This window comes from Schistocerca gregaria, chromosome 7 (assembly GCF_023897955.1).
Source record: "Schistocerca gregaria isolate iqSchGreg1 chromosome 7, iqSchGreg1.2, whole genome shotgun sequence".
In the NCBI taxonomy this organism is placed as follows: domain Eukaryota; kingdom Metazoa; phylum Arthropoda; class Insecta; order Orthoptera; family Acrididae; genus Schistocerca; species Schistocerca gregaria.
The window spans coordinates 313786663-313813463 of NC_064926.1; the positions used below are offsets into that span (position 1 = coordinate 313786663).

Here is a 26801-nt window from a genome sequence, read left to right on the forward strand (position 1 = left end):
TTGGCTGTACTGCCGCGCATTAAATAGTGATTGATGGCGTGTCAGTTTTCTGCATTACGTCAGCTGCAGCCAATATGATCTTACTTTACGTCAAAATATTTGTGACGTGCAAATGAAGTATAAAACTAAGAGTACAGTTGCATGTTTATAACTATACAAGAGCTGCTGTTTAATTAAATAGCGCAAGTCATTAACAAAATTGCTTTACTTTAAATAACCTTTAAACACGAGAGCACTAATACAGAAGATTGTGTGAACGTTGAAGGTCAGTTGGTGGTGCTCGTTGGTGCCTAAAGGAGATGCAAATGGCGACGTGTTGGCCATTGCTTGTCAAAGACGACACTGTAGCACGCAGTTGCCTGCTTACGTGGTATGTATATTAAACTGTTCCCGTGGAGTGGTTGTCCAGGTGGCCGTTACTTTAGTTGAATTGGCGATTCGCTCAAAATTTTCAACGTTGTGCTTCGGGAATACAGCGATTTATGAAAGACTGGGACAATCAGACAATATGTGCACTAATTGTAATGTGAGAGTAAACCATTGTAGCATGAGGGCCACATTTCCTTTATGTGATTAATTAAAATTTGTAGGAAGAGCTATTTAACTATGCCACTGTAAAATAAATATAAACGGCTTTTTAAAAGTAGTTTTTCTGCCTGTAGCATACAGAATCAGTATTTGTAGTAGATTTAAGAAATAAAATAAAAATATATAAAATAAAAAGTAATAACTATGATTCCAAAATCGTTGTTTCCCTATTTCAGAAAGTGAAATCGAAAAACCATAAATTACCATCAAAACAAATGTCCTCTAACATGCTATATATGGGAAAGGTTTGCAGTGCAATTAACAGACTTTTCAAGAATACCGACCTCTCTATTGGCTCTTTACCCATAAACACCCTTCTAAATAAATTAATACACTCAATTGAAAGTGCCAATGAACATTTTTCTCGCTCAAGCGTAAATAAATTGACCTGAAGTTATTTCGAAAGAAACATACATTGGACAGACTGGACATAATTTTAAAGCGCATTTTAACGAACATACGTCAAGATTCACACGAAATAAATCGATGTTTGGACAACACTCTATAAATGAGGAGCATACAGAAGGTGACATCACCAACTGCCGTTAAATGTTACAAACAAGTCCCAAACAGTTACCCATGAACACACTTCAGTAGCTTGAGATGGAAATGAGCGTATGGCATCGTTGGCCGGGAGGCCCTATTCGGGAGAGTTCGGCCGCCAAGTGCAAGTCTTATTACATTCGACGCCACATTGGGCGACTTGCGAGCCGGTGATGAGGATAAAATTATGATGAAGACAACGCAACACCCAGTCCACGAGCGGAGAAAATCTCTAATCTTCTAATCTGGCCGGGAATCGAACCAGGGCGTGCTTGCATGGGAGGCAAACACGTTACCACCCAGCTTAGCAGGCTGACTGAGACGCTCTTGAGATTTCTATTCACCGAAAGAATAATTCTCCAGTTCTTTTAAATGAACGATTAGATTTTCACGAAACGACGTCTTTCGATATTTTTAAAGAGATAATGTAAGAAGGGACTGCTGTTTCTTCGTTTAATAAGCTTACACAACAAACTTTTAAATTATATCACTGAACATATCAGTTTTCGTCACCTTTTTTATATTTTATTTCCTACATCTTTTACGATTACTAGTACTGTATGTTAAAGGAACGAAAAAAGCCTCTGAAGACTGCCTAGTTTTTATTTTACGATTGAAATAGTTACATAGCTCTTACTAAATTTATTACTTAATTATCTAAAAAAATTTGCCCTCATGCAACACTGATTTACTTACAAATTATAATTATAGTACATGTTATCTAATTCTATAAGTACAACGTTGAAAATCTGGAGTTAAACGCCAATTCAACCAAAATAGTGGCCACCTGTACAACATATTTATGGGAATAGCGTAATCTACATACATCTTTGGCCGCCAGTAGGTGCTATACAACATCGCCCGAGCGTCAGCTTGCTACAGCAACGTCTTTGACAAGAAACTGCCGGCACATCGCCATTTCTATGAAAATAGTTTTATCGCAAGTAAGATCCCACTGTCTGCAACTGACGTAAAACAGCAAACAGGCGCGCTATCAGCAGTATTTAACGGGTAGCAGTAGAGCGACTACCAGCAGTTATCGTCACGACAACACTCAGCTGTTCACCGCCTCACCAGCTCCGGCAAATGGGTAAAACACCAGGCCTATTTAGTGTAATCATTGTACATTTTAAGCAAGAGTCACTTCTCTAATTACCATGCACTTTTATAACCATTACAGTGCTATCAATTTAAAGACGGCCTACTGTATGTTCCGAAACTGGTCATTTTAAATAAATGATATTTTACGATCATGACTGTTTTTTCATAAGTAATTATTCAACGTAAATTTAAACGTCTTGCATAATGCGTCATGCGTCAGTTTTTATGACATACATACACTGGTATTCAAAATTAAAGTAACAAACAGCTTTTACCCCGTCCTGTACATAATTTACGATATAATCATACAAACTGTCAACCAGATGACCATACGATCATGTTCTGCACGCAAGATGTAATTCCCATCAACAGAGATCCATGGGAACGATGACGTCAGAGCACCTATAAAACGACGTAATATTTTCAATGTAGCTTCACATCCGCAATCGCTGCGTACACAGTAAAGGACGGTGCAGTATGGCACAGAGAAGATGTCTACCAGACCCTCTGCAATCGCGGGCTGTAGAAAGAAAGGAAGCAGGACAGTTGCAAACCGATGCGGCCCGACGGCTTAATGTGAATCGTTCTGCTGTTTCTCGGATAGGGCGACAGTTTATAGAGACCGAAACTGTATCCGGAATATCTGGGTAAGGCTGACCACATGTGACCTCAGAAGAGAGGACGGTTATTTGGGTGTAAGACCACGAGAGGACCACCTTAGTATTGCACGGTAACTGGTATTTCATCTCACTGTGCGTGTTGTATCGACGAAAAGGAGGTGTCAGAAGTCTTCGGCCGAGTGACCTTTATTGTCGGAGACCTCATGCATGTCTAACTTTGACGTGTTTTCACAGAAGGAAACGTCTCGAGTGCACTCGTAGACATGCAACCTGGATAGTCGAACAGTGGGCCCATGTTGTTTGCACAGATGAGTCTCTATTTAGTATAGAGAGCGGGTGTCCAATGGGTTTGCATCGGGAGGGAACGTGGAGCACGAATTCGGGTCGCAAACACTGAGGGAAGAGACCATATCGAGGAGGTTCTACAATGGTGTGCCAGGGATTATATTGACCACTCCAACACCTCCTCCTGAAATCGTACGGTTTCATAGACATAAGTTAACTGCTGTCACGTATCTTGGGACATCATTTATGTCTGTTGCGATGTGCTGTGGGCGCAGGCTTTGTACTGGTTGACGATAATGTTTGACCTCATAGAGCACGGGTGGTTGGTGTTTTCTTGTTTCTTGGAAACGGAAGCAACAAGAGACTAGTGACATAATCACAGCATGCCCCGTCGTTGTCAGGTCTGTGTATTGCGGCCAGATCTGGTCACATGACATACTGAGCATATTAACCAGTTGTCGAAATGTGTGCGCAAATCCGTTAAAATAGGAGAAATGAAGAACATTTTTATCTCTTTATATATCTTTATGCATGTTCTGTATCCTGCACGTTGTCTCTGTTTTACTGTCTGATGTTTATACTGCTTCGTAGCAAAATAAACGCAACTTTGCAAAATTTCCATTTGTTGCTTTGATTTTGGACACGAGTATATGTCCTATGGGTCCTAGATCGATATAATTTTTCGTGTACATTCAGTGGTATATGTGAACACTGTCTGCAGAATGTATCGCGAATACAGTTAGCAGTAAAGAAGCAATAAGGCTAAAGGTCGCGCCTGGTACGAAAATTAATATCTAGTAAGCGATAAACCTTTCTCCTGTAATCACGTGTTCTAGTAACGGTAGGAAAAAGTTTATTGAAGGTTTGAAATGTGTAAGGTTTGTTTCAGGCCACTAAGTAATGTCTTTCTCAAACACTGGGTGCATAAAATTTAAATGTTCACGCGTCGTGGCCTACGGTAATTTTTTTCTCAACCCTGCTTCCATCCCTTTGATTCATAAGTGGTTCTTCTTTTCAGACAGTAAAAGCGATATGTGCACCAAGTTTGGTTGAATCCGTCCAGTGGTTTCGGAGGAGTTGTGTTACATACATACACACATTTTTATAATATAAATAAATATCTTTCGTCGTAATTCGATTTTGATGAAACATAGTCTATACCGTGCAAATAGTTTTTTGAAGGTTTGAAATGTGTAAGGTTTGTTTCAGGCCACTAAGTAATGTCTTTCTCAAACAATGAATGCATAAAATTAGATGTTTACGCGTCGTGGCCTACGGTTTCTTTTCACCCCTACTTCCACCTCTTTGATTGATAAGTGGTTTTTCTTTTAAGACAGTAAAAGCGATATGTGCACCATGTTTGGTTCAATCCGTTATAACATTTCAGCTCCTCAACACCCAATTAAAACGTTCCACTTCAACTTGTTTGCACTTATAGCGATCCCAGCTTTCTCAATCAAATTAAAACGTTGCATTAGGAGGTGTCTGTTTCGTGCAAAAGGTCTTGAGTTCACATTGACGACAACAAGTAATTCTTCATTACAGACGTTTATTTACAAACAGAACTGACAGACTTCACAGACTCAACAACTGACTCTCCAAGCTAACCGCACTGCGTATCCGAACTGGCAACTGACAACTCATAGGTGTATTAATATCTTTCCAAACAATGAGAGTTTTTTGACAATGTTTTGTTTATAATACGATAGCAATTCACGACTTAAAACTAAATTAGACATTACAGAATTTTAGTACAGATTAAAGTAAGTGAAAGGATCAGTACATATAAATTCTTACAATCATAATTTCCAAATAGATTTTATAACATTTTTCTACCAGCTTCTGGATAACCTTCACCAGATTTGTACCGATGTTTTCAGAAATATCTTGACATTTGATTCTGGGTATTTCTTGAGTGATTTAGAACAACTATTTATATGTAAAATGATTTAAATCGTGTTTCAAAACGTAAATAAATCTTTTTAGCAATATTTCTTGATACAAATCGTCTTTCGAAATTAGGTTATGAAACAGTTTTCACAAGTTTTCGTATTTTTGCGATCATAATATAGAATTTCTCCATAGAAAGTTCCAGAAGTGTGCATTAAACGTTCTTTTACAGACTTTCTTTAGCTGGTGTATTTTTAAAAGTATCTTGTCCATATTATACGAAATAATTTAGCTCAAAACTGATAATTTATACAATGAATCAGAGCTACAGCAAACAGTGAGTCTTTCTTTTACAAAATGAAATATAATTACAAAATTGAATGAAAATAGGTTACTAACACTAATATATATTTACATTAATTCTATTTTTGTTCTTTCTGTGCAAAATGTCCTAATATTGACACAGTACAATATTTAAACATCACCAAAGTTTCCCTTTACATTTTGCATATCTGTATTGATATCCCTTAAAGTCTACACTATCGAATACTTCAATATGTCCCAATATGTCCTGTAATGTTACACCGTCCAGTGGTTATGGAGGAGTCGTGGTACATACATACACACATTTTTATAATATAAATAAATATCATTTATGCCTTTAATGATTCCTACTCCAGCTCGTGTATCATGTCCGTGACACTCTCTCCCCTATTTCGCGATACTACAAAACCAACTTTTTCGATGACCAACCTCAATCCTATTTGATAAGGATCCCATACTGCGCAGCAGTACTGCATACGTGGACAGACAAGTGTACTGCATGCAGTCTCTTTAAGACATCTGTCCTGTATCCTAATTATTCTGCAAATAACGGGCAGACCTAGCCAAAAACATGTTCAGTGTGAGGGTTCCAGTTTAAGACTGCCCAAATTTTAAAGCCTAAGTAATTAGTTTAATGGCCCACCTTAAAATTTGTGTAATTTGTCATGTAAATGAAATGCAACGGATTTTTTTTTGGTACTCATGTGAAGAATCTCACGTATTTCATTGCTTACAGAGGATCAATTGCCACTTTCTGCACCACACACATTTACAGTTCGTTTTGATCTACTGATGACATTAACACATGGCAAACGACAACATCATATGTAATCAACCGTAGACTTTTGGTTGAAGCAACAAGGAGTAAACCGTCGACGAAAGCTTTTATTCTAATGCCATTTCGATGCAGGTCTCAAAGGGCATATAACTTGTCAAATGTTACAAAAAATACTGTTATTTTAATACAAATGACATTCTCAATCACGTTACGGACAGTTCTTGGGATATGATCATCCCTAATTTATTACTTCAAATATTTTTGTAAAGTAAAGGACAACCGTCTTCAGGCACAATCATGGTTTTAATGCAGTGCACTATGCACTATGCACAATCTTTAGCTCGTTTGACAGTCTACATGCTTTTTTCCTCAGATTTTGTTTGACTCTGGTCCTAGTAAGATTACAGTGGTATATCACAATGCAGCACACTGTGAATATAAGCTTACAAACCAGTACAAACCGAAAAATAACGAACTGTTTCCATTGGTGGTCACGTGGTTTAAAAGTTTATGTGTACTCTTTGACATAAAATCCGAGTGGCAGGTGGCCGCCTCAAACCATAAGCAAGTGCCGATCATGAATTGGGGTAAATAACCCGGCCACACTGTTAAATATTCTCTGGCCATGTGCACGATCTGGCAACACTGTATGATGCGGCACTTCCTGCATGACGTCTTGTGTCCAATATGAGCAAGTTTGTATGGGCTGTGTCCATGGGCTAGTGTTAAAACGCATGCCGACAGAGCATGGGGGCTTGCGATTGAGATGACTTGCTGCTTAACGTTTTATAGAGCTTTTCTAATTAATGTTGGTGTCATGAATGAAATCATGATACAGCTACAATGTAATATACCTTCTGACAATGTATTTCACCTTCCTATGCTGGTAATAACAGTTCCGCAAAATAACAGATTTGCGACAGGTTGCATTGCGGACTGTCTGCCTCTGGACGCAAGGTGTGTCAGTGCTGTCCGGGGCTCATTAGTTACTTAACACAGTGATTGCTGCAGCTACACTGAACTACTTGACCTGTTGTAGAAGGCGGCTGCTATCGCTCATCTCTTTTGAGAGTGTAAAATTCTTTATTGTTGGAGAGTGTAATATTCCTTCCCGCTGCTACGTGATGCTCCACAGAAAAGCCTGTGGCACCAAAAAAGCCAGACGATCCGTTTAATATGATGACTTTTCTATTACATTAATATGTAGGACATGAGTAAGGCACAAGACTATTTTTATGGTTTGTGACTCAATTAAAATACCTGACTACTCTGTTTCATGTTATTATCTTTTACGACTACTACTACTACAAAGATACAGGAAGGAAAAACGCCTCTTAAGAGTGTATTGTAATTATTTTACGATTGAAATACCCACACAGCTCTTATTATATTTATTAATGAATTCCCTAAATAAGTTTTTGCCCCCATGCTGTACTGATTAACTTACAAATTATAAATGTAGTAAATGTTGTCTAATTCTCTAAGCACAATGTTGAAAATTTCGATCGAAACGCCAATTCAACCAAAATAATGACCACCTGGTCAACGTCTTCATGGGAACAGCGTAATCTACATACCTATGTTGATGGCATTAATGAAATCATAATACAGCTACAATGTAATATACCTTCTGACAATGTATTTCACCTTTCTACGCTGGTAATAACAGTTCCGCCAAATAACAGATTTGCGACAGGTTGCATTGCGGACTGTCTGCCTCTGGACGCAAGGTGTGTCAGTGCTGTCTGGGGCTCATTAGATACTTAACACAGTGATTGCTGCAGCTACGCTGCACTGCCTGACCTCTTGTCGAAGGCGGCTGCTATCGCTCATCACTTTTGAGAGTGAACAATTCTTTATTGTTGGAGAGTGTAATATTCCTTACTGTTGCTCCGTGACGATCCACAGAAAAGCCTGTGGTACCAAAAAAGCCAGACGGTCCGTTTAATATGATGACTTTTCTATTACATTAATATGTAGGACATGAATAAGGCACAAGACTATTTTTATGGTTTGTGACTCAATTAAAATACCTGACTACTCTGTTTAATGTTATTATCTTTTACGATTACCAGTACTACATAGATACAGGAAGGAAAAACGAATACGAAGAGTGCATTGTATTTATTTTACGATTGAAATACCCACACAGCTCTTATTAAATTTATTAATGAATTCCCTAAATAAGTTTTAGCCCCCTTGCTGTACTGATTAACTTACAAATTATAAATGTAGTAAATGTTGTCTAATTCTCTAACCACAGCGTTGAAAATTTCGATCAAAACGCCAATTCAACCAAAATAATGACCACCTGGACAACGTCTTCATGGGAACAGCGTAATCTACATACCTATTCGGCCGCCAGTAGGCGATATACAACGTCGCCCTGGTGTGAGCTTGCTACAGCAACGTCTTTGACAAGAAACGGCCAGCACATCGCCATTTCTATGAAAATAATTTTACGTACAGTAAAACCCCACTGTCTGCGGCTGAGGTAAAATCGCGTTATCAGCACCATTTAACACGTGGCAGTAAAGCCATTATCAGCAGTTATCGTCTCGACAACACTCAGCTGTTCACCACCTCACCAGCACGGCAAATGGGTAAAACATCCAGCCTTTCTAGTGTAATCTTTGTACATTTTAAGCAAGAGTCACTTCTCTAATTACCATGCACTTTTATAACATTTACAGTGCTATCAATCTGAAGATGGCCTACTGTATGTTCCGAAATTGGTCATTGTAAATAAATGATATTTTGCGATCAGGACTGTTTTTTCATAAATAATTATTCAACATTAATTTAAATGTCTTGCATAATGCGTCATGCGTCAGTTTTTATGACATACATACACTGGTATTCAAAACTAAAGTAACATACCGTTATTTCCCCATCCTGTACATAATTCACGATATAATCATACAATCTGTCAACCAGATGTCCATACGATCGTGTTCTGCACGGAAGATGGCATTCCCATCAACAGAGACCCATGAGGACGATAATGTCAGAGCACCTATACAACGAAGCAATATTTTACAGGTAGCTCCACATCTGCAATCGCTGTGTACACAGTTACAGACGGTGCAGTATGGCACAGAGAAGATGTCTACCAGAGTCTCTGCAACCGTGGGCTATAGAAAGAAAGTAACCATGACAGTAGCAAATCGATGTGGCCCAACGGCTTAATGTGAATCGTTCTGTTGTTTCTCAGATGGGGCGACAGTTTATAGAGACCGAGGCTGTATCCAGAATATCTGGGTAGGGCCGACCACATGTGACCTAGAAGAGTGAACGGTTATTTGGGTGTAATACCACGAGACTACCACCTTAGTACCGCACGGTAACTGATATTGGATCTCACTGTACGTGTTGTATCGATGGAAAGGAGGTGTACAGAGTCTTCGGCCAAGTGATCTTTATTGTCGGAGACCTCATGCATGTCTACCTTTGACGTGTTTTCACAGAAGGAAACGTCTCGAGAGGACTCAGAGACATGCATCCTCGATGGTGGAACAGTGTGCCAATGTTGTTTGCACAGATGAGTCCCGATTTAGACTAGAGAGTGGGTCTCCCATCGATTTGCATCTGGAGGGAATGTGGAGCACGATTTCTGTTCCAAACACTGAGGAAAGACACTTAGATCGTGGAGGTTCCTGAATGTGTGGGCAGGGATTATGTTGACCACTCCAACACCTCCTCATGAAATCGTACAGTTGCATAGCCACGATTAAACTGCTGTCAGGTATCTTCGGTCATCACTTGTGGTTGTTGCGATATGCTTTGAGCCCAGGCTTTGTACTGGTTGACGATAATGCTCGACCTCATAGAGCACAGGTGGTTGGTGTTTTCTTGGAAACGGAAGCAACTTGAGACTAATGGCATAATCACACCATGGCCCATCCTTATCGGTTCTGTGTATAGCGGCCAGACCTGGTCACATGGCATACTGAGCACATTAACTACTTATCGAAATTTGTGTGCAAATCCGTAACAATGTGAAACTGAAGAATCTTCTTATCTATTGTTATGCATGTTGCCGCTGTTTACGTTCTGTATTATTTACACAGTCTCTATCTTACTGTATGCAGTTTATACGGCTTTGTAGTAAAATAAATGCAACTTTGCAAAATTTCCATTTGTTGCTTTGATTTTGGACAGGAGTATATGTCCTATGGGTCCTAGACAGATATAATTTTTCATGCACATTCAGTGGTAAATGTGAAAATTATCTGCAGAATGTATCACGAATACAGATAGCAGTAAAGAAGCAACAAGTCTAAAGGTCACGCCTGATACGAAAATTAATATCTAGGATGCGATAACCCTATCTCCTTTCATCATGTGTTCTAGTAATGGTAGGCAAAAGTTTCTGGAAGGTTTCAAATGTGTAATGTTTGTTTCAGGCCACTAAGTAATGTCTATCTCAAACACTGGGTGCATAAAATTTAAATGTACACTTCTTGGCCTACGGTAATTTTTTTCTCAACCCTGCTTCCACCCCTTTCATTGATAAGTGGTTCTTCTTTTCAGACCGTAAAAGCGATATGTGCACCAAGTTTGGTTGAATCCGTCCAGTGGTTTCGGAGGAGTTGTGTTACGTACATACACACATTTTTATAATATAAATAAATATCTTATGTCGTGATTCGATTTTGATGAAACATAGTGTATACCGTGCCCCTAGCTACACTGAAACTACTAGTGAAACCGGCATGAATATTCGTCTAGTACTTTGGGAGATCGGCGTGTTCAAAGTCAGACAGACACAATGATTACTGAGATTTATAGTTATTACTGCATATAGGAGATAAAGGTTTTTTTAATGGGAACTTGTGGTGATACGTAGTTCAGCCTGGTGCGAGTACGATTGCTCTTTCTGGTTTCTGAGAACAGCTTATTATAGACTTCCATGAGCTTCAACCCTTACTCAGCTGGATCTACATTCACTTCTACAAAACTGCTATGCAGCTCACCCTTAAAATGATTGGCTGAGCGATCACAAAAGCACTTCCTATTCTGCATCAGCACGTGGGAAAATAAGGACCTAAATCTTTTCGTGCAAGCTCTAATTTCTTTTATTTTATTCATTTCCCTGTATGTGGATAGGTGGGGTACGGAAGAAATATTTAGCGATTAAATTTTCTTCAGAAGTTACCGTCACAACGACAAAAGCCTTTAATGATTCCTACCCCAGCTCGTGTATCATGTCCATGATACTCTCTCCCCTATTTCGCGATAATACAAAACCACCTTTTTCGATGACCAACCTCAATCCTATTTGATAAGGATCCCATACTGCGCAGCAGTACCGCATACGTGGACAGACAAGTGTACTGCATGCAGTCTCTTTAAGACATCTGTCCTGTATCCTAATTATTCTGCAAATAACGGGCAGACCTAGCCAAAAACATGTTCAGTGTGAGGGTTCCAGTTTAAGGCTGCCCAAATTTTAAAGCCTAAGTAATTAGTTTAATGGCCAACCTTAAAATTTGTGTAATTTGTCATGTAACTGAAATGCAACGGATTTTTTTTGGTACTCATGTGAAGAACCTCACGTATTTCATTGCTTACAGAGGATCAATTGCCACTTTCTGCACCACACACATTTACAGTTCGTTTTTATCTACTGATGACATTAACACATGGCGAACGACATCATATGCAATCAACCGTAGACTTTTGATTGAAGCAACAAGGAGTAGACCGTCAACTAAACCTTTTATTGTAATGCCATTGCGATGCATGTCTCAAACGGCATACAACTTGTCAAATGTTACAAAAAACACTGTTATTTTAATACTAATGACATTGTTAATCACGTTACGGACAGTTCATGGGATTTGAACATCCCTAATTTATTACCAGAAATATTTTTGTAAAGTAAAGCACAACCGTCTTCAGGCACAATCATGGTTTTAATGCAGTGCACTGTGCACCATACACAATCTTCAGCTGCTTTGACAGCCTACTTGCTTTTTTTCCTCAGATTTTGTTTGACTCTGGTCCTAGTAAGATTACAGTGGTATATCACAATGCAGCACACTGTGCACATAAGCTTACAAACCAGTACAAGCCGAAAAATAACTGTTCCCATTAGTGGTCATATAGTTTTGAAACAGTTTATGTGGTAAAAACGTTTATGCGTACTCTTTGACATAAAATCCGGCCAGCAGGTGGCCGCCACAAACCATAATCCCGTGCCGATCATGAGTTGGGGTAAATAACCCGGTCACACTGTTAAATATTCTCTGGCCATCTGCACGATCTGGCAACACTGTATGATGCGGTACTTCCTGGAGGACGTCTTGTGTCCAATATGAGCAAGTTAGTATGGGTTGTGGCCATGGGCTAGTGGGAAAACGCATGTCGACAGAGCATGGGGGCTTGCGTTTGAGATGACTTGCTGCTTAACGTTTTATAGAGCTTTTCTAATTGATGTTGATGGCATTAATGAAATCATAATACAGCTACAATGTAATATACCTTCTGACAATGTATTTCACCTTTCTACGCTGGTAATAACAGTTCCGCCAAATAACAGATTTGCGACAGGTTGCATTGCGGACTGTCTGCCTCTGGACGCAAGGTGTGTCAGTGCTGTCTGGGGCTCATTAGATACTTAACACAGTGATTGCTGCAGCTACGCTGCACTGCCTGACCTCTTGTCGAAGGCGGCTGCTATCGCTCATCACTTTTGAGAGTGAACAATTCTTTATTGTTGGAGAGTGTAATATTCCTTACTGTTGCTCCGTGACGATCCACAGAAAAGCCTGTGGTACCAAAAAAGCCAGACGGTCCGTTTAATATGATGACTTTTCTATTACATTAATATGTAGGACATGAATAAGGCACAAGACTATTTTTATGGTTTGTGACTCAATTAAAATACCTGACTACTCTGTTTAATGTTATTATCTTTTACGATTACCAGTACTACATAGATACAGGAAGGAAAAACGAATACTAAGAGTGCATTGTATTTATTTTACGATTGAAATACCCACACAGCTCTTATTAAATTTATTAATGAATTCCCTAAATAAGTTTTAGCCCCCTTGCTGTACTGATTAACTTACAAATTATAAATGTAGTAAATGTTGTCTAATTCTCTAACCACAGCGTTGAAAATTTCGATCAAAACGCCAATTCAACCAAAATAATGACCACCTGGACAACGTCTTCATGGGAACAGCGTAATCTACATACCTATTCGGCCGCCAATAGGCGATATACAACGTCGCCCTGGTGTGAGCTTGCTACAGCAACGTCTTTGACAAGAAACGGCCAGCACATCGCCATTTCTGTGAAAATAGTTTTACGTACAGTAAAACATCACTGTCTGCGGCTGACGTAAAATCGCGTTATCAGCAATATTTAACACGTGGCAGCAAAGCCATTATCAGCAGTTATCGTCTCGACAACACTCAGCTGTTCACCACCTTACCAGCTCGGCAAATGGGTAAAACATCCGGCCTTTTTAGTGTAATCTTTGTACATTTTAAGCAAGAGTCACTTCTCTAATTACCATGCACTTTTATAACCTTTACAGTGCTATCAATGTGAAGATGGCCTACTGTATGTTCCGAAATTGGTCATTGTAAATAAATGATATTTTGCGATCAGGACTGTTTTTTCATAAATAATTATTCAACGTAAATTTAAACGTCTTGCATAATGCATCATGCGTCAGTTTTTATGACATACATACACAGGTATTCAAAATTAAAGCAACAAACCGTTATTTTTATTTATTTATTTATTTATTAAACCTGATCAGATAAATCCTGTACATAATTCACGATATAATCATACAAACTGTCAACCAGATATTTGTACGATCGTGTTCTGCGCGGAAGATTGCATTCCCATCAACAGAGACCCATGGGAACGATAACGTCAGAGCACCTATAAAATGAAGCAATATTTTACAGGTAGCGCCACATCTGCAATCGTTGTGTACACAGTTACAGACGGTGCAGTATGGCACAGAGAAGATGTCTACCAGAGTCTCTGCAACCGTGGGCTATAGAAAGAAAGTAACCATGACAGTGGCAAATCAATGTGGCCCAACGGCTTAATGTGAATCGTTCTGTTGTTTCTCAGATGGGGCGACAGTTTATAGAGACCGAAACTGTATCCGGAATATCTGGGTAAGGCTGACCACATGTGACCTCAGAAGAGAGAACGGTTATTTGGGTGTAAGACCACGAGACTGCTGCACGGTAACTGGTATTTGAACTCACTGTACGTGTGGTGTTGAGGCAAAGATGGTGTGCAGACGTCTTCGGCCGAATGGCCTTTATTGTCGGAAACCTCATGCATGTCTACCTTTGACGTGTTTTCACAGAAGGAAACGTCTAGAGAGGACTCAGAGTTATTCCTTTCTTCCTGACTAGCTGGTCGCATGCGTCATCGCAGAACAGGGGTACGAAAGTTCTTGTGAGTGAAGACATAACAACAATGACAGTAACAACAATAAACTAATAATGAATTAAGTTTATAGCATCACAGTAAAAGGTTGACGGTTAACAATAAAAATAAATAAAAATTGGCTGATCGTTAGTTAGAACAATACAAATGTTTTCTTCAGATTTTGTTACTGAACTCCATTGTGGCTAGCTGAAAATATAAAGAAAAAAGTGAAGAATTACACATCGGTAATCCAACGAGATTAGAACCAGCAATTGAGATCATGAATCGAGGCTGGCGCCACGGTGCTAACATGAGACTTCTGTATTACACTCTCTGCAATTGCTCTGGTGGTAGTTAACGCAGACAAGTCACAACATAAGGTAAAGAACCCGTTCCAACTTAAGCGTGGACTGCTCTTCCAAGAGTCGCAAAATTAAATTTACTATCTTGATATCATATAAACGTGATGACTACATAAAATTTGAAACAAATATGATTTATTCTCCGGTTACAGTTACACATTTTCGTAGACTGTGCAACTGAGACTGAAGAATATGTGACCTGTTTTAAATATCAATAGCCGGTCGTGGTGGCCAAGCGGTTCTAGGCGCTTCAGTCCGGAACAGCTCGACTGCTACAGTCGCAGGTTCGAATCCTACCTCGGGCATGGATGTGTGTAATGTCCTTAGGTAAGTTAGGTTTGAGTAGTTTTAAGTTCTAGGGAACTGATGACCTCAGATCTTAAGTTCCATAGTTCTCAGAGCTATTTGAACCATTTTTTAAAAATATCAATACCGTTGCTGTTCTCTCGTGATAAATATAGCAGCAATAATGACTAACCAGATTATTTCATCCATATGAAAAGAGACTATTACGTGTATTTAGCACCATTAGCTCCAATACCGAATGTGAGTGAATGATCAAAATGGTTCAAATGGCTCTGAGCACTATGGGACTCAACATCTGAGGTCATCAGTCCCCTATAACTTAGAACTACTTAAACCTAACTAACCTAAGGACATCACACACATCCATGCCCGAGGCAGTATTCGAACCTGCGACTGTAGCAGTCACGCGGTTCAGGACTGAAGTGCCTAGAACCGCATGACCACCACGGCCGGCAGTGAATGATCAGCGAGGTGTCAAACATAGTCAGCAATATTTCCAAATCGCACCTGCATTAGCACTATGAAGGACGTCATGAACAGCTCTGAACGTCCCAACTGTTATCCACAGTCTGCTCCAGCCAGCCCTCAGTGGAGCTGCGCCACCACATGCTAACCTAGGAGAAGGCCACAGATCGACAGCGGATTACGCCGTTGAAAACCACAAATAAACTTCGTACTTATCCTGCTCGATTTGCTGCGAAAGTTTATTTTAACAGAACTAAAATTGAGTGCTAAACGACCATGTACAAAATATCAAGAAGCAGGAAGATACTTTGGAGTGTGGCTTCAGATTGAGTGTATTACGTCTGGCTATGTGTAACATATAACTAGGTCAGAAATGCAACTAAAATATGAAGACATTATAATGTGGTAACTGGGAGGGTTACTCTCGTTGATGTGTTACAGGGACAGGCCGTTTTTCGTGGTGCGTGGTTGGACTTTGCCTTGACTGTGTTGAAGTTCGTCGATGACAATTGTGGCTGACTCTTAGACTATTGCTCGTGGGTTCTGCGTTAGTTCCTAGTGTAGGTGGTTTTAAAAATTTTCGACTTGCTGTTGTAATTGCATGTAGAACATTCATCGTTACCCAACTCGTACTGATATCTCTGGTAATTTTGTTATAGATAAACCATTGCGTATATTGACTCATCTTACGTGTAAATTGTCAAAGGATGATCCCTTGTACATGTATCTAATATAGGAATACCACGGAGTAACAAATGAAAGTGTGGATTTACAATAAAATTGGAAAGTATCTCTCCTGAAGAAGAAAAAAGGAAAACAGAAAACTTATGGAAATATGCAGTTGTGCTGTCTCATATGTTTTTCACCGCTAGGTCTACCATAAATAATGGATCCTAACAAGCTTGTTCAGTTCTTTCATAATTTCCCCCCATCCTCCCTTGCCCGCCCATCTTGTTTGATACCGAGATGCTGAACAAATACAAATTGAAACTTCATGAAGGCCCTTGTAATCATTCTCTCCCACGCATTACTATTAAAATTCTCATTCTTTGCACAAATTTTGAAAGCTTCGAGAGGCTTGAGATGTACAAAAGAATAACGTTTTGCTTATCTTAATTATCTCGTCGTTGTTGTCAATGGCTCAAAGTCTTCTCTAGGGATACATTCTTGCAGCCGAAATTTCGGTTTGGAAGGTTCTTAATGACTAAGTTATTGATGCAGGTTTGCTTGTATTATTCGTGAATTTGGTTCTTTGTCACTTCTTTCAACATCACTCCATTTTTACCTTTTCTACATTCAAGAAAACCAACTATTACATTGTTGGTGACAAATTTAGGAAACGTCAACCACCATCAGAGGCATGCCCACAAAGACTTACATTCTGCGGTTCTCACAGTTTCCAAAGAGTTTACAAACTTTCTGGACAGGAAAAGTATCTTTACCAAATTGTAACATTATTTTATAAATAAATCCAGAAATATATTTAATAATTAGAGTTAGATTGTATAATTATTAATATGAATTTTTAGTATACCAGAAATTTCGTAATTTCAAATATTTTTAAAAGATGAGTAATTTTAACTGTTAGTACATATCGATTGTAACATATTAATTTCTTTTTTGTACATTTTAGCCTTAAATATAATAAAAAATCATATGAATTATTTTAATGGAACAGCTGAGACAATTCTAACCTATGCAAGAACAGATAGTATATATGATATCGGTTATCTCCATGTGAAAAAAGGTAATGTTAGAGGAGGGTAATTCATTATAGCCCTTTACTAGCAAGTCCTAGAGTAAAACTCTGTGGGTGGTAGCGGTGCATGCCTTGAAATAGACTATTTGGTGGAAGAAACGCAACTGCTACCCGTGATAATATTTAAAATGCGTCCTGGCACTGTGCTCCAGAAATAATTTATATGCTTTTCGAAAATCTTCTTTACCTGTGAAGACTTTCGTGTCTGGTAACATCTGGGAAGGTTTCTTTTTTTCTGAGTAGGCCCTAAATGAATTCGAGAAACGCAAATTCAATTTGTTCTGTTGGATTTGTATATCGGGAGTCAGTTTTTGGGCAGTCGGATGATGTAATCAGAGCCAAAACCAACTGCTATCTTTCACATCACCGTTGCTGTCGAAGCGTTCACAGCAAGTGGTTTTGCACGCTACTGATTGACATTGTCAATAGAGCCCTGTCTCTTATCTATGTATCACCCAAGTAACAGACCAAATATTTTGCGAAAGTCATCAGCTGTACACAAAAAACAATGAATTGATTGTAAATTTTTTATTGATTGACAGCAAACTATCCAAAAAGCTTACTCATTCTTCGATAAAACTAAAAAGTGATCTCAAGAGGACTTATGGATGTCATGAATCCCGTGGGAGATTAAGCATGTACTGACTGGGTGATTTAGCCCTTATTTGATTTTAGTAGCTTACCCATCTTCCGTCGTTTTCTATGATAAACTGAAGGCGTCAGGGTATTGACAATTCTAAATGGCTACAAATATTTTCACGATCGTTAATCTCCCACGTAGTTTCTGTGTTGGACCGTAGGCTTTCTGCATGCGTTTATCGAGGTGGTAGCGACGTCGCAACTTCCACCCACATATTTTCTGTTTGGTTGAGGTCTGGTGATCTCGGCACGAAAGGAAGAAGTTTTATTCTTCTCTGTCATTGAAACCCTTTCTGGACGGTTTTGTTGTTGTGAGTGGGGCTATGGTCCTGTAAAGAAATTAACACCTATTAGGCTTGTAAGTGATACATTACTCACTAATACTAAGAATTTTTAATTGCTATACATTGTAAAAATTTGACCCATGTGATAGCTTGGCGTCTAAGCTATAGGTCTAAAAGTTACAGTAGGAGAAGGAGTTTCACATTCAATGAAACTTGTATGACAGCAGTGGGAAAAAATCACACTTACAAGAGGAGGGCGCGGGGATGGGTATCAGACAGCAGGATGAATGGTGGTGTAGTTTAAGGTGCCAGGCATCTCACGCCGATAGTTCTTCGTTCAGGATATATTGTCATCCATGAAAATGTCTTCTGTGTTCGTAATGGTGAGATGGTCTAGAATGTCTGTTTGGAATTTTGGATTCGATACGAAGCATGTAAGAGTTTACTTTTTTATTGTATGTTACTGCAAATAGTGGAGAAGTCGGTTGGTCTTTTCTTAGTCTGTTCAGTGGCTTCGCCTATACAAAACGACATATACCCGTTACTTAGTATCATTTTTTCTCTCATTCCATTCACAAATATACAAGATTGACACAGATTCATTTTTATGAGGTGATACGCTCTGCGCACGTCACACGGGCGCTCGCACGATGTGCTGAATCTACTGGCCGCCGCCGTCGCCTCTTCATGCCTCGTGTCAACGCGCTCACTCGCGGCTGGGCGCTTGGAAGAAACGCTTACAGTTAAGTTAAATAACCGATTTCAGAATGTCCATTAACTAAGTTTCCATTTCCACTTAGTGACAACTAGATGCCACTGTGAGACGTACTCATGAAACAATTTATGTTTCCAACTTTAATATGACGACACACAGCATAAAACGTGTATCATAATAAATCGGTTGTGTTTTTATCTCTTTGTTATCTGTGTCGTTATCAGTGTAATGAAGGTGGTTGTCAGCTGTTACCATAAATGAAAGTAGAACAAGAGTAAAGAAAGAGATAAACGAAACACAAGCCACACGTAGGACCGAAATGGAACTCACAGTATGCAGCGTGCTAGTGTGGGACGTTACTGATACCGCTATCTCGCCTCTGTCCGAGAGCGATATATTCTGACCGAAGGCGTACCAAGGTGAACGGCTTTACGGCGAGATATCTGGCACCTGAAACCGGGTTACTGCTCGCTCCACTCCAATCCTTTCTATCCCCGACATCGACGACTTCCCTTGTCAGGCAGTCTGGCAGAAGCGAGGACGAATTATCTGAGATTGGCTATATCAAAACTACATCAAAATCCGCCAAGTACAAAACTGAGGCCACAGCCCATAATTTCATAGCCTCAAGAAAAATACGAATCTCGTAAATAATGATTTAAACAAAAAACCTTTTAATATGATTTGTTTTTAGAACGGAATGAATGCTATAACATAATTTGCCCTAACCCCATTCAAATTCCTGATCCGACACAGGTGGTTTAGAAACTATGAGCTTATGAATTTTCAACACCTATGACAATACTTTCCAAAATTTAAAACTAAAAACGTTGGACCCATGTAATTGATCATTGGTGAGTGAATAGTTCACTAAAGTCAATAACAATTTTATTAGTCTACTAATGATATGAACTGTTTTCTGATTTTTTTGAGCGACACTTACTTTCCACATTCCTTACGATCATCTCTTCTATGCGTCACACGTTTTTGGTTTTAAATTCTATGAGTGCTGTCATAGCTTTCAGAAATTGAATAGCACATATTTTCAGGTCCGTCTGTATGGGAGAGGATCGGGGGGGGGGGGGGGGGGGTGGGGGGTAGGAATTTGTATGAGGCTAGGGAAAACTATTTTCTACCTCTTAGTCCGTTTACGAACGTGTTATATTAGAAAGATTTTTATTTAAATAATTGTTTTATTCGTTTTAGTCTTGTCTGTGTGAAATATTTCAATCGCTTTCAAACATTTTCAATATATTAGAACAGAAACTGAAACATCCCTTACAAAAATTAGGAATGACAGTGCTGAGAAACCTATTATTTTTTTTTTTTTTTTTTTTTTTTTTTTTTGGCGCAACGCAATCTGACTTTCAACAATCCCTACGACAGAATGGCCCTGACTAACAATAACCTATACCTTTCATGAATCACTTACCTCACAAAAATTTTCGTTACTCAAACTACTGCAATATAGGGTGCGCCAATACTGCCAGCTAAATAAAAGATTCTAACTACCGAAGGCACTAACTACTGATAGGCATAATTAGCAAATGAAAGATTTTGATGGAGAACAAACAATGCATTTACCTTAATAGTGTTCAAAAGTCCTAATATATATATCTATATATATCAGTTCATGCTATCCAGTCTTACTAATTTCCTTTTTCTGACGGACACACGTCCAGATCGTCCGCTCTCAAAATTCTGCCATATCTCTCCACACATTCACGACTGCTGGCGGCTCACCTCCAATTGTGCAACGCTACGAGCTGTTCACATCCAACTGCCAAACACTACAATAGCGAATATTCCAACAATGCCAACCAGCCACAGATCGCACACAGCACAGTCAGTGATTTTCATACAGAGCGCTACGTGACGTTACCACCATAAAAACCTAAACATCCTGCTTACAAGACGTGCGGTAAATTTTAGTTGCCTCTATCCTGAGTCAAAAAATATATTGCTTCGTCCTTCCTATATTTTACGAAAAGGTAAAAATTAAGTAGATTCGATCTTACACAAAATCTTACCAGCAGTCGTTCTTACTGCGAAATATACGGGACTGAAACAGGAAAAGCCGGACATAGTTGTGGTATATAGACTACCCTCCGCCACACACCAGACAGGAAAGCAAGTTAACATTTTACTGTCATCCAGTTATGAGATGTGTTGTAAATTTCTAGTCTCAAGCTCATCGGTCAATTAGTTTAAAATCAGTTGGAAATTTTTTACCGAACAGACAGGAAAACAAAGTGCCCTCGGTCATATAGCAGATACGAAAGCGAGTTAATACTGCATTGTCATCTAGTTCTGAACTATGCTGAAGTCTCTAGCTTACGGTAAGATCCAGTAGCAAAATTTTTCCAAACAGACTGACACAGGAAAGCGACCTAATAAAAACGTACTAAAAATGAACAAAAATAGAAATCGAACGTTGTATTGGGATTGGATTCACTTTATGAACAACAAAGTTTGCGTGTGGTGCTCATTAAAAACAAAGTCGTGTGAGAAACCGATGAACTCTCTTCGCTTCATTGATTTAGTAGTGATGCTAACTGGAAGCTATAAAAAAATTCGACTGGCATGAGTGTGGAAGATTAGCTACAATTTTTGGATAAATCAGAAGACAATTCTTAGAATTGGAGTAAAAGAGAATATGAAGTCAGGAACTGAGTAAGACGTGGGCGTCCTGCGCCTACGTATGTGCTTGAAATGCAAGGCGTTAAAAACGATATTTCAGATTTTGCGAGGTCGTAGTACGGATCAAAACGAGAATAAACGTCTAGTATACGTGTGGTCTAAAATGCATACCTCAAGAGCTATAAGCACTTACTCGGTATAGTGAAGAACTTATAGCTCTTAATGTACGCACTTTAGACTCCACGCATACTAGACATTTCTTCTCGTTTTGATCCATACTACGACCTTGCAAAATATGAAATACGTTTTCTTTAAGAACCTATACACTTCGAAGAAACCGTACACATGATGGAACACGAAAAATGACGAACTAAACGCAGCGGTGAAGAGATAAAGTATATTACATTTGTTAATGACTTGCTAATAGGTCCAGACTCAGAAACAAAATGAATAAAATATTGCAACTATTAACCGACAAACCAAAAAAACAATAAAATCTGTGAGAAAGAAGAACAAATGTAACGGCAACGAGCAAAAGTAATACAAATATCAACGTAGACATAGAAATGGATGGCATTATAAATAATGAAGTACAACAGCTCAACAACTGCAAGAGTGGAATGCCAGAGAAAAATTGGTATTTAATAAAATTAAGGAGAGTAACAGCAATAGAAAAAGCATTCATAATTAAAAATAATACCATTACATGTAAGCATAACAACGGTACAAATACAGAAACCCACTACAATCGATTATATAGAGAACACTTTTCTTTGGACGTGAAATTTGTAGCCTATAGAAACAAGGTATGATCTGTCTGAAGGCAACGGGAAATTGAATGTAGTACAAAATGACTAAAACAAGTTAAATGCAGAGACAAACAATTCTCAGAGTGTTGTGAAGAGGCAAGTTGGATAAAAGACTAAGAAGAGAAAAAGGAAGAACGAGAAGGAAGTCATAGGTCATGTTCTTAGAAACGAATTCTGTCTTCCAAATATAATTATGAAACGTAGTACTATGAAAGAAACTAAGAAGGTGCTCGAGAAAGCTATCAACATCAGAACAACACTCAGTTATTACAGAAAGATCAAAATAATAGAAATGAGAGTAGAACAGTTGCTTCGACAAAGAGTGCAGTTCATGAAAGTAACGAATAAACCTTCGGAAAAACTAAAGCTACTTGTAACTCTATAGTTTCCATTATTCATACCTGCAGAAAATTTATTTCATCCTGTGGATACAGGACAACTACACTCGGTTTCATGATGGAATTTAGTTTATTAATATAGGCGTCTCCGCTGAGAATTCCATCTATGCTCCACTGAGGTCTTGCTCCATGCGCCGAGATATAGCACCACAATGCTACAGAGAACCGTCTACCTCTTTGTCTTTCGTGGATGTAGTCTGGATGGAAGCGTTGGGTGGTACACCTAAAGCAACCAAACTGTTTGCTTGTTAAGACAATTACGCACTATTTCAGCTATTACATTTACTTGACTGGTAATGGATCAGATGGTTCAAATGGCTCTGAGCACTATGGGACTGAACATCTTAGGTCATCAGTCCCCTATAACTTAGAACTACTTAAACCTGACTAACCTAAGGACATCACGCAACACCCAGCCATCACGAGGCAGAGAAAATCCCTGACCCCGCCGGGAATCGAACCCGGGAACCCGGGCGTGGGAAGCGAGAACGCTACCGCAAGACCACGAGATGCGGGCAATGGATCAGACTGATAAAGGGAGAATATAGGAAACTGCTTACATCAATTATTTTTAACCTACTACAAAGCCAAAGCCATTCGAGAGGACGACGGTTCAATCCCGCGTCCGGCCATCCTGATTTAGGTTTTCGTGATTTTCCTAAATCACTTCAGGCAAACGCCGGGATGGTTCCTTTGAAAGGGCACGGCCGACTTCCTTCCCCGTCCTTTCCTAATCCGATGAGACCGATGACTTTGCTGTCTGGTCTCCTTCCCCAACAACCCAATCCAATCCAAATCCAAAGCCATTTAGGCATAAAACAATTGCTTCTGAAATAATTACATATATTAACTTTCAGATCTCACCTGAAAAGAAGCGTCACTAAACGAAGAAAATACTTTTTCGTCGGAGAAGATTACTTTGCTCCAATTGAAGTCGATGCGTTGTGCTGCAAAAGCCATGCGATCAGTTTTCTAACGATGGGTCAAAGGTTATTTGATAGCTGCTCTCCGACAATATAAACCATTTCTCCTCTGCTGGAAAACTGAGAAATCTCTCTCAGTGCACGGCAACTGAGAAATGGTTTAGCTCTTACGTTCTCCAAGAGACGTCGATAATCTGCTTCACTGGACACATGGAGTCGGCCACTTCCCTCTTTCCGCCCGAAATAGCTACTCTCCTCGTACTGTTTCCACCAGAGTCTCGCTGTTCTTCAGCTGCTCCACACTTTTCTCCAGCTTCTGACGCAGAGTAGTTTCCACTTCCAGTAAATGCAATCACTAACATTCTTGTCTCTCAGTTCCACTGCGACTGTATCACGACTCTCACTTTTGTCATGGAACGCACTGTTAGTTGCCCACACTTCAGCTGGCTTGTGCGACCGGCCATGGATATTTCCGACGGACTCCGAAATACTTACAGGCTCTGCCTTTGCGTTGTTGGAGTCACGACCTATTGGCATTCCGCTGCAGTTCTCGGAACTAATAATGGAGGCGAATTAGCTGGTAACATACATGCGGATTCTTGGACGGGCCACGTTGAGAGGTCCTTCCAATTTTCACATGGCAGCACAAGGTTTAGTGGCCCCCAATTCAAAAATGGCTATGAGCACTAAGCGACTTAACTCCTGAGGTCGTCAGTCGCCTAGAACTTAGAACTAATTAAACCTAACTAACCTATGCACATCACACACATCCATGCCCGAAGCAGGATTCGAACCTGCCACCGTAGCGGTCATGCGGTTCCAGACTGAAGCGCCTAGAACCGTACGGCCACACCGGCCGGCAGTGGCCTCCAGTACGGCGAAGGAGTGGACTAATGACGACAAAGAAAAGCATAACGAATTGTGAACCTCTAAACAGTGCTATTATGATCGCTGGAGAAAAATTTTTTTGTCACTTCATGTTCAGCAAATTCAATTTTATTTACGGGTTTCGAGGAAACTCTGCTTTAGAATGTCAAACATGGAAAGGTGTTTCATATACGTGTTGTGGCATAAAGTGCACACAAACGTTTACAAAGTTCTTTGAAACAATGAGCAAATGATAACTGTTTTAAATCTCTGTAGGAAGATCATTACACGTTTAAATTGCTATTGGTTCTTAGTTTCGTGTTGTGACTTGTCTACATTAACAACCACCAGAGAAGTGGAAGAAGCTGAAAGCAGCAGCGTCACGTTAGCTCCGTGGAACCATTCTTGTATCTTAATCTAATGCAGGAATAGTTGCTAGTTCAGACCCCTGAATGTTGCATTGAGCCAACTGAACAATCAGCCCAGTTTTATTTTTGATCGACATCTTCTTCTGTAACGCAATAAAATTCTTTCGTTTTCGGTTTGTTACGGTCATTATTATTATTATCAGTTCTTCGGTCGCAAGTTGGTATTGCTATTTTGTGCCTATTCACTTGACCATTGAATCTGGGAGAATGGAATGTTGTATGTTTCTCCTTTCAATCTACACACATTTAGCTTGTGGACAGGATAATAGGAATAGCCCAATAAGAGTGAACAGCAACCGATGATGCAGGCAGATCTCTACAACAATTTCTGTTGATTTCACACCATGACGACAGCCACATTCACATCGTAGTGTATTACTCAGCAAGGTAATATGTCGTATGGATGTACTCTGCTACAGATAGCTACGAATTTGTGACCACAACGATGGTTTACCCTTAAGTCAGCTATCGGTTTTGGAGAAACTAGTATAAATGGAAAATGTTCTGCTGCTGTTGTTGTGCTGGTGTGGGAATGAGTTATGGCACTGGATAAATGAGAGTAATTTCTAGTTCTTGTTTACATAGCTATTTAAAGCACTATTTAAATTCCAGGTAATCTGACTTGCGACACTCACTTCCGAATGCCTTTACTAAGTCTCCTAGCCATCTTGATCCAATACTGTGGCACAAGGCATAGTGTTCTACTTTCCAAATACCAAGCAACAACAAAGAAGAAGAAACACCCCAGTACGATTTAAGGAAACCATCTGTAACGTGGATTTGGATTCTTTTCATCATTTACGTACAAAAGAGAGGGGGAAGGGCGGATATTAAGAAACCAGTGAGCAGACTGTGTACATATCCTCAGTTCCTTCTCTTCTGAATCCTCAAATGTATTGATCACTGCGTACCACAGTTAACCGCTTTTTTTCATGCTTCCATTCCGCCAACATACGCAAGAGTGCACTAAGCAGTCGATTTCGAGGTGTAAAGAGTTTGAATCCTTACCGTTTCGTGACGTGTGAGACAAGGTTGATTTCCAAAATCATTTTCTTCCATTGAAAGAAGCTTTCGTTGCAAATTACCATTGGAAGCGTTTATTCCTTTCTACTTTCGGGGAATTGTATTCGTGGTGGAAAATTATATACCTCAATTCTTCGCGTGCCGTATACTGTATGAACGAAATTAATATCACTATCTTTGATTTCCCTACGTCGTTACTTTATAACACCGCGCTTAACAGCCTCCTTCCACGCCGTAAGGCTAGGAAAATGAGGAATTCTGATTAAATGTAATTTATTGACTTTATTTTCTATAGCCTAAAAGCTGACATCAGAAGGTGTCAGTAGGTGACGCAGCATAAATCCAAAGGGCGCACGCCTCCCCTCTGAGGGCCAGTACAAGACGAGCAGCAAGTCCAGCATTTCGCTAGATAGCTGCTCCTAGCACACTTAAGAATTGGCAACATCGCCGCAAATATTTGGCAACCCTGTGAGAGTGCATATATTTCCACATATATCACTGAGTATACCAGCGAAATTCACTTGGTATTTACCTTCCATCTCGATGACATGCTGTATAATCTTCATGTAGAATGAGACACTGAGAAGGGTAATTTCATTTTTTTACTTCGGGTACTCCGTACCGTACGTGAGTAACAAC

At 39.5% G+C, this 26801-nt stretch overlaps 1 protein-coding gene across 1 annotated transcript in view; it reads left to right on the forward strand.

Annotated features, from left to right (window-relative positions):
• The first annotated feature begins 2136 nt into the window (after positions 1–2136).
• LOC126281967 (nose resistant to fluoxetine protein 6-like) overlaps positions 2137–26801 on the forward strand; it is a 381389-nt gene continuing 356724 nt past the window's right edge. The window contains exon 1 of the mRNA XM_049981343.1: positions 2137–2221. The gene's annotated coding sequence lies outside the window, so the exon portion shown is untranslated. The remainder of the gene's footprint in view (positions 2222–26801) is intronic.